Below are 9,242 nucleotides of genomic sequence, written 5' to 3'. Positions count from 1 at the left end.
ATGTTTAAAACCATCAGAGAGAATCGCAGTTGACCCTGATCCTCTCCTCATTCATCATCATACAGCACAGGTTACTAGAAGACAATTAGGAATGGGATTCCTGGGTGATTATTTTCCTTCCTTAAGACCAATTGCAGCTCTACAACTGTTCTGCTGTTGTGCTAGCTGAAATTAATCAGCCATTGATGGGTAGCACTTATTAAAGCTAACAGAATGGTGAGCTTTGTTGCTGGATCAGTAGTGTGCAAGTTCAAGGTCATCACACTGAAATTGTATAGTGCTCTGGTCAGACCCCAGCTCAAATACTCCATTCAACTTCAGTCACAAAGTCATAAGAGAAGCATCCAAGTCCTGGAGAAGGAGCTGAGAAGGATCATGAGGCTAACCCTGATTGTCAGCACACTGAATTGTAAGAAATGACTAGAAGAACTCAAATTCTTCAACTTCGAAAGGAAGCAACTGAAACCTGATAGAGTAGTAGATAGATCTGTACGTTACTCAGCAGAATAGAAAAGATAAATCAAAACACTATTTTGAAGTAATATGTGGCTGAATGACATAGTAGAAACTGGTAAAAGACAAGTTGAGAACTGACGTCAGGAAGTACCTATGTATAAATACATGGAATGTACAGCACAGAAACAGTCTATTTGGCCCAACTGGTCTTTATGTTCCACATGGTTCTCCTCCCACCCTTTTCATCTCATCCTATCAACATATCCCTCTATCTCCCTCATGTGTTTGTCTAGCTTCCCTTTAAGTGTATTTATGCCATTTGCTGCAACTACTTCATGTGGTAACAAGTTCCACTTTGTCAACACTCTCTGATCTCTTGAATTCCTCATTGGAATTATCTACAACAATCTTATATTTATGACTCCTAGTTTTGGATTCCTCCACGTGGAAACATCTTCTCTACATCCAACATATTGAACTCCTTCATAATTTTAGGTCATCCCTCACCTTTCTCTTTTATAGAGGGAGAAAAAGCCTCGGTTTATTCAGTCTTCTTATCACAATGCGTGATCAAGACATGGAAATGGTAGTTGAGGCCAGGGTTAAACTTATATTTGAAAGTATTGTGAACCAGAAACATTCCTGTTCTGAGTGGTACAGTGCATTTAGCCAGTAAGCTCTTGTGGGATCGGCAGCTCTGTTCTGTCTCACTGCTGTTGGTTCCAACTTTATAAAGAAATTCTGATGCAAGTTATTACCCTACTCTCCTTTTGTACATGCATTTTTTTCTAACTTTCTCAATCCAAGCAATCTCCATTAGCTGGCAGTTGTTCACCTGTATCATGTGCTTCTCTGTACATATAGCAGCAAGAATATCATTTCACACAAACCCCTGATCGGTTGAATGTAATGGTACAATAGAGAAGGATTTTGAGGAGATCCAAAGTGAAGCAAGTCAATTCGAGTGAAAGTATCCATGGATTGTCTGATCGTGAATAAATGAATTAACTTCAAATATGCAGAGCTGAACTTATATTGAAGATATTTTCACTGCAAAATATAATTTGCTTATTTTAATTTAATTAATATTTTTCTTCCATCTTTCTCTCTGTGCTTGTAGCTTCCTGCGTTCCACAGAATGTGAGTGCTCACCTCGACTGTGCCACAGACACGGCGTCAGTGTCATGGGATTCCAGTGCTAGGGGAGTGTCATACATAGCAACAGCTGAAGGAAGCAATGGGCTGACACGCTTGTGTAGCACACAACAAACTAATTGTGTGATCAAAGATTTACTGTGTGGCCAGGAGTATTCAATAACGGTGACTGCTCTTAATGAAAAGTGTCGCAGCAACCAAAGTTCTACTGTCAATCTTGAAAAAGGTATGACACCATGAACACTCCTGTGAGATTAAGTACATTTCATATCTCAATATTTTTCTCAGGTTCAGCGTCTCAGGCCTGTCCCATAGGCAAGTTACTACGCTCTATGACCTGAAATGCACTTTTACCAGTCCCATATCCAGGTAACTCACACTCAGAATCAAACAGAAAAGCCTTCATTAGACTCTGGTTTAGGCTGTAAACTTGCAAACCTTTTTATTACAGTGGTCGGGATTTTGTTGAGCACGACGCCGGGATTGCTGGGGACAGTTTCAACTCTGCATTTCTAGCGTTGAGGGTGGGTGGGAAGGGGTGACCTCTGCACTTTGTGCAGTTGGTGGCGGGGGTGGGGGGAGGAGAAGAAGTCAAATTTTCAATATAAGTGTTTTGTGGGGGAGGAACGGGGAGTCCATTTATTTTCATTGTATTGTGGGGGGGGGGGGAACAGGTCAGAATTTTATTTATAATGTGGGGGTGGGGGGTGACGGGGTTCACCCGTCTGTAGTTTCTGTGCAGGTCTGGCAGCCCTTTAAAAATGACGCCAATGCCTGGGCATTCATGGCGTCGCTGAGGTTGCCCCCACCAGGTGATGGGGGTGGGGTGGGGGCCGCCCGTCTGCCTGGCGTATTTAGATGAGACACCGTGCGCTACATCGCGGCAGCCCGTGGCACTTGCTTGCGGGCCACCATTTTCTGCACCCGCCATCATAAAATTCAACCCAGTGAATGGTTAAGTGAATAAAAACAATCACACTGTGGATTGATAGTGTTCAAAGGCTTAACTAAAATTCTCAGCCCGCCGCAGCACTCTGTCCATATTCTGAGCCATTGTATCAAAACAAGCTGTGACATTTTCTGCGAGCGAACCTGGTTTTTAACCCCATACGTAGCCTGGTAGAAAGAAAGAAACCAAGACAATGATGTAGCACAGCACTAATTATTACTTACGTAAACAATGCTTATTTATTAAAAAGATTCCATACCTTTGTTGTTGACATTTTCAAAATTATTAAGAGATGCCAATATAACTTCAGGATTTAGCCATCAAAACTTATGTTTTCTTTTTCCCTTAAATTGACAGCACCATGTCCCCCACAGATTATCTCTGCCTATTCACAATGTCATTTTAATAGTCTCTCAGTATCATGGGCTCAAAGTATTGGAGCAACATCATACTCGGCAATAGCAGAAACCAATGATGGGCACATGGCCTCCTGCAACACACAAAACACTGAGTGTGAATTCACACAGCTACATTGTGGACACACATATTCAATAACAGTGAAAGCAGCAAATGACAACTGCATTAGCTCTCAATCCTCCAGCCTGCAGCTTCATACAGGTATTTAATTTCTGGTTAATTTTAAACGTGTTTGAGTAGATGAAGTAAAGTTAACGTAGAAAAGTAACAGTGGGACCAAACCCAAGCTTTTTATGAAAAGTTGTTGATGTGCTTTTTGTTTGTTTATGGAAAGAGAAGAGCTGAAACAGATGGGTCATTTTTGTTCGAATGTTATATATTTCAATACAATTGGCAATACAGAATAAATGTAAAACATTCTGGGGAAACAGAGTATCTCCACCAGCATCTGAAAAGAGGAAAGGTAGGTTAACATTTTGATAGAGTTCCTTTTCTTAGAACTTGAAGGGTGAACATAACAAGGGATAAATGTCACGGAGCAAATATGCTAAATACTAGCACTCCAAAACAGGAATTCTCCTAACTTGCCTTTGCCTTTCTGATGCTTTCTCACAACCTGACTGTTGGCTTTTGTATTAGCATCCAAGGGCAATTAGGGATGGGCAATAAATGCTGGCCTAGCCAGGGACGCCCACATCCCATGAATGAATTTTTAAAAATCCAACACTTTTTTACTGTATCTTTACAGCTTTAAAGAAATGCTGGCTATTAAACTCATTGGCTACCTCTTGTTCTGTTAGTCTTCCTTTTCTACTCTGTGTTCTGGTGAGCCCCACAAAAGGGGCTAATTTGCCTTCCTTTTCCAGTTCTGTATCATTTACCCAGAATGTTAAACCATCTTTTCAGATGCTGCCATACATCTGAGTCTTTCCAGCAGTTCTTTTCATTCCACATTTCCAGCATTTGCAGTTTTATTCCTTTTTCTTTTCACACAACTATATTGTGTTGGTAAAGAAAAATATTTTGCAAATACTTTTTCATTCAGATCAACAAATTTGCTATTTCCTTTCACAGAAATATACATTGTCATAATTTAGATCGCTTCTGTAAATACAAATTGCTTTTAGTGGGCTGGTGGCCCAAAGTCTTGGTGCACTAACAAACTCTAAGTCCTCATTTTAGTAAATTCCTAATCTGAAGTGAGCCATTAAGTGGTGAAGGGGCTTTTTCAATAGGGAGGGAAAGAGCAAGCAGTTGGCATATTCTGGCGATAGTTACAAAAGAACTTGACTAGTGTCCTGTGATCAAGTTGCGTGTCTGCCTCTTTACTGGGAGATGGGTTGACCAAGTGGAATTAATTGGTCAAATCCTCCTAAAAGTCAATAAGCCCCATTTTCCTTTTTCTATGCTGCCTGAGCTCCACTTGGATAAATAGCTCAGCCCCCAAAACCTCTCTCAGGCTTAATTTAAATGCTGCAGGTGTACATGAGGGCGAAGTGATAAGGCACAGGTTCACACCTTTGATCTTCCATATGCTAATCCCAAGCCCAGCCATTCCTCCACCGAGAAAACTCTCTTACCTCCTGGTAGCCAGTTTCCAAGTAACATTGCAGGAAGGCTGGAGTGCTTCAACTGACCTCTCTGCACATGTATGATATAGGAACACAAAAGAATAAGGAAGAAATTTCTCCCCTAACAGCCACGAGAAAAAGTATGAATTATATAAATTATGTTTTCTTTCTACCCTAGAACCATGTGTTCCACAGATAGTGAATGCCTTTGTAGACTGTCACAATAATACAGTATTGGTACTCTGGGAGCACAGTGATGGTGCAATATCATATGTTGCAACAGCAGAGGGAAGGGACGGGCATGCAGCGTCATGTAGCACAGTCGACCTCAGCTGCACCATTGCAGATCTGGGATGTGGCCAGTATTACAATATAAGTGCAATAGCTATGGATGAAACATGCAACAGTATCCAGAGTTCATATTTTGAGATTGAAACAGGTAAAATTACTTTGCATTCCAGCCTCACTCTTGAAATAAATAAATGAAATATAAATAATAGCAGATTTTTGCTTGTCACGATATATGTCTTTATTAATTGCATTGCAAATAATGGTACTTTTCATCATTCCTGAGTGCACTATAAAATCAGAACTGTAAGTATAAATCTAAGATAGTCATCAATAAATCTAATAGGGAATTCAGGATAAACTAGTTTACCCAGAGAGTAGTTAGAATGTGGAACTTGCTACCACAAGGACTAGTTGACGAAAATAGCATAGATGTATTTAAAAGAGAGAAAGGAATAGAAGGATATGTTGACAGGGTTAGATGAAGCAGTATGCTGTAAAATTGTATTCATTTCTATGCAAACCTGACAAGCCCTGTATGTAAATTAAGTCAGAGTACAGATCCAGAACTGAAATTTGAGTTCGTCCAAATCCAAAGCTATATGCTAAATTTTGTTCAGTTGCAAAATGGAAACCTGTATTATTTAGCTCATATATTGCTGAAATTTCAGGTAGCAAGATTTACTAATTTCTTAACAATGAAATCCTATGATGAAGCTGTAAACAACAACCCAAAACCAGCATGATAGTGAAAACTCCAACATTTAGGGCAGCACAGTGGTTAGCACTGCAGCCTCACAGCTCCAGCGACCCGGGTTCAATTCTGGGTACTGCCTGTGCGGAGTTTGCAAGTTCTCCCTGTGACTGCGTGGGTTTTTGTCGGGTGCTCTGGTTTCCTCCCACAGCCAAAGACTTGCAGGTTGATAGGTAAATTGGCCATTATAAATTGCCCCTAGTATAGGTAGGGGAATTGTGGGGATGTGGTAGGAATGTAAGATTAGTATAAATGGGTGGTTGATGATTGGCACAGACTCGGTGGGCCGAAGGGGCTGTTTCAGTGCTGTATCTCTAAATAAAAAAAAAAGCACTGATCTGGTGATGAAAGACCAAGGTTAATATCCAAAGGGAGTATTTCTGGGACAAGTACTAGTCATCTCAGACGATGGTTCAGATTCTCTTCTCTCATTCCCCACCTCCTGGCCCCTGCCCCCCTCCATGTAAATGGAAAAAGACATTTAGACGTGAGTCTTGGCAAAAGGGCTGAAGCAAACTGAACAACATCTAAGATTCTCTACTTCTGTTTCAATAAAGTGCATAGAAACATGATTGGGAATATATCTTTGTGATTGTTTAGATGAATCATATCTTTGGAATATGATATTGATGGGAATTATATTATATAATTATATATTGGCAATATGACAATAATTAGATCCTCATATGATGTTAACTAAGTCCTTTATTAACAAAGTTAATAGAATGCTAAATTATTGCCCTTTGTTGAGCTTGCATCTGCCGAGCCTGTTGTCTGGTTCATTGTCAGCTGATGTGCTTTGCTGACCACCCAAAGGGTGAAGAAGTGTAAATAAGACAATGACGAGATTTTAACTCACTCAAAACCCATTCTCTTACACAGAGTGAAAAGCGTTTGTGTACATTGAATGAGTGAGACTGAAGGAAAAGAGAATAAGTACTCAGAAGGAGAGCGAGAGAGAGCGGAATTTAGCAAGAACATGAGAGATGCAAATTAAGCCACTATCTCAAGGCCATTTCCGTTCAGATATATTTATTTCTAACATATATTTTAGTTATATGTAGCATTAATGTCAATTCCATTGTCCACTTCTACTTATTTCCAATCCAAGTTTACAAAACTTATGTCATTGACATACATTCAAGTAAAATTGTATGTGTTATTTCGAAACTGTCTTTTGACAAGTTACATTTGATGCTAAAAAATAAAATATCTGAGAATTTTCTTTGTGAATAATAGAAATAATCTTTCTTCTTCCCATTTCAGCACCATGTAATCTCCAGAATGTCACAGCTTATGTTGACTGTGAGACAAGAATTGCGATGGTGTCATGGGATCTCAGTGATGGTGCACAGACATACATCGCAACAGCAAAAGCAACTGCTGGGCACGTGGATTCTTGTATAACAACAGGCACTAACTGTGAATTAGTGGCTGTGCAGTGTGGCCAAAAATACACGGTCACTGTTCAAGCACTCAACAACATGTGCAACATTACTGAGAGCTACAGCCAGCAGATGGAGACAGGTAATGGTCTGGCTATAATAATGTCAACAGTCTCATACTGTCAAATAATATATAATAACAAAGAAAAACATTCTTTTAAACAACAAACTTAAAATAGTAAATGCACCATTTACAGGTTAATTTCAAACTTTCAATCCAACTAGAAACTGTAAAATTAAAATGAAAGCTTTTGCAATGAAGTAAATAGTTGTAAATTAGTAATTAAATGAGTGTAAGCTTCATGAGAAAGTGTTTGGCAGCTCCCACATTGATGCAGAGAGTAAATACGCCACTTGCTAAGGTATTTGGCCAGACAGACCAGGATGGTTTTATGTTCTGCCTTGGTCTGTTCTGGGTTAGTTCACCTAAGCCTGCGTGGTACTAAGAACATAACTGTGGGCCTCAACATAGGCTAGTAAAGGGAAAACTTAGCTCAGATTTCCATTCCTGATTACTAGCCACTGTTAGAAGCAGAGTGAGGACAGACGTAGAATCAGTAGCAATGTTCCTGCTATCTAGACCTATAGGTGGAAATAGCAACTTGGGCACATCTCAGTGAAACGGAAACAGGAAATGCTGGAAACAGGCAGTCAGCATCAGTGGGAATAAATTATGGCTGGAATTTTACACTCCCCCGCAGGATCGGGCTGGAGTTGGGGGGGGTCGTAAAATTGAGTGTGAGGCAGGGTATGCTGTTCTCGTCGCCTTCCCACCCCCGCTGCAATTTTACATGCGGCAGCGGTGGCGAGAAACGGCCCGCCCACCCCAGGCCACTTATGGTCCTTAAGTGGCCAATTAACTGCCACTTAAAGGGCTCCTCCTGCCACCGCTGGTCTATTACCAGCAGTGGGCAGGTGGCTCAGGGCCCCCAGGAGGCCGCCCAGTAAAACCTGGCAGCTTCCTTTCGGGCTGGGGGGTGCCCTCCTGATTGGGCATCCTGTGCCCACAACAGAACAGCCCAACGACCCCACAGAAATACATTCTCCCCCCTACAACTGACAACCCCCTTGCCTTGCCAGGGCCCGACAAATTGTCCACACCCGGCCTCAACAAACTGACCTTTTTTCTGGGGCCGATGTCCCTCTCGCTCCACTCCCTGGCTGTAATCCCAGCAGTGGCCACTGCTCCCGGTGGCACTGCTGGGACTGAGAGCTGCCGGCTCGCTAACTGGCTGGCAGCTCTTGGGGGCGAGACATCCTGCCTCAGAGGGGCGGAAGCCCTGCCCGAGGCCAAGTAAGGGTCTGGGCCATGTAAAATCACTGCATAGCTGCCAGGCCCAGTGAAGGCGGGCTCGCTCCCGACTTTTGGCCAGTGGGTGGGGTCTCCTGCCCAATGTAAAATTCGAGCCTATATTTCAGTGGTAACCCTTCTGATGATCTGCTGTGCAGTTCCAGCGTTTGCACTATTTCCCCCTCATTTTTATATGTAAAATTTTTGCCCCTATGGATGTATAGAGGTTTCTTCAATTAAATCAAAGAGGAAACCTTCGCTAACTGCGCAGATAGCAGCTGACTGGGAAACCTTCGCTAACTGCGCAGGTAGCAGCTGGCTGGGAAACCTTCGCTAACTGCGCAGGCAGCAGCTGGCTGGGAAACCTTCGCTAACTGCGCAGGTAGCAGCTGGCTGGGAAACCTTCGCTAACTGCGCAGGTAGCAGCTGGCTGGGAAACCTTCGCTAACTGCGCAGGTAGCAGCTGGCTGGGAAACCTTCGCTAACTGCGCAGGTAGCAGCTGGCTGGGAAACCTTCGCTAACTGCGCAGGTAGCAGCTGGCTGGGAAACCTTCGCTAACTGCGCAGGTAGCAGCTGGCTGGGAAACCTTCGCTAACTGCGCAGGCAGCAGCTGGCTGGGAAACCTTCGTTAACTGCGCAGGTCGCAGCTGGCTGGGAAACCTTCGCTAACTGCGCAGGCAGCAGCTGGCTGGGAAACCTTCGCTAACTGCGCAGGTAGCAGCTGGCTGGGAAACCTTCGTTAACTGCGCAGGTCGCAGCTGGCTGGGAAACCTTCGCTAACTGCGCAGGTAGCAGCTGACTGGGAAACCTTCGCTAACTGCGCAGGCAGCAGCTGACTGGGAAACCTTCGCTAACTGCGCAGGCAGCAGCTGACTGGGAAACCTTCGCTAACTGCGCAGGCAGCAGATGGCTGCT

This window comes from Heterodontus francisci, chromosome 8 (genome assembly GCF_036365525.1).
Source record: "Heterodontus francisci isolate sHetFra1 chromosome 8, sHetFra1.hap1, whole genome shotgun sequence".
In the NCBI taxonomy this organism is placed as follows: domain Eukaryota; kingdom Metazoa; phylum Chordata; class Chondrichthyes; order Heterodontiformes; family Heterodontidae; genus Heterodontus; species Heterodontus francisci.
This window is presented reverse-complemented; position numbering follows the sequence as displayed.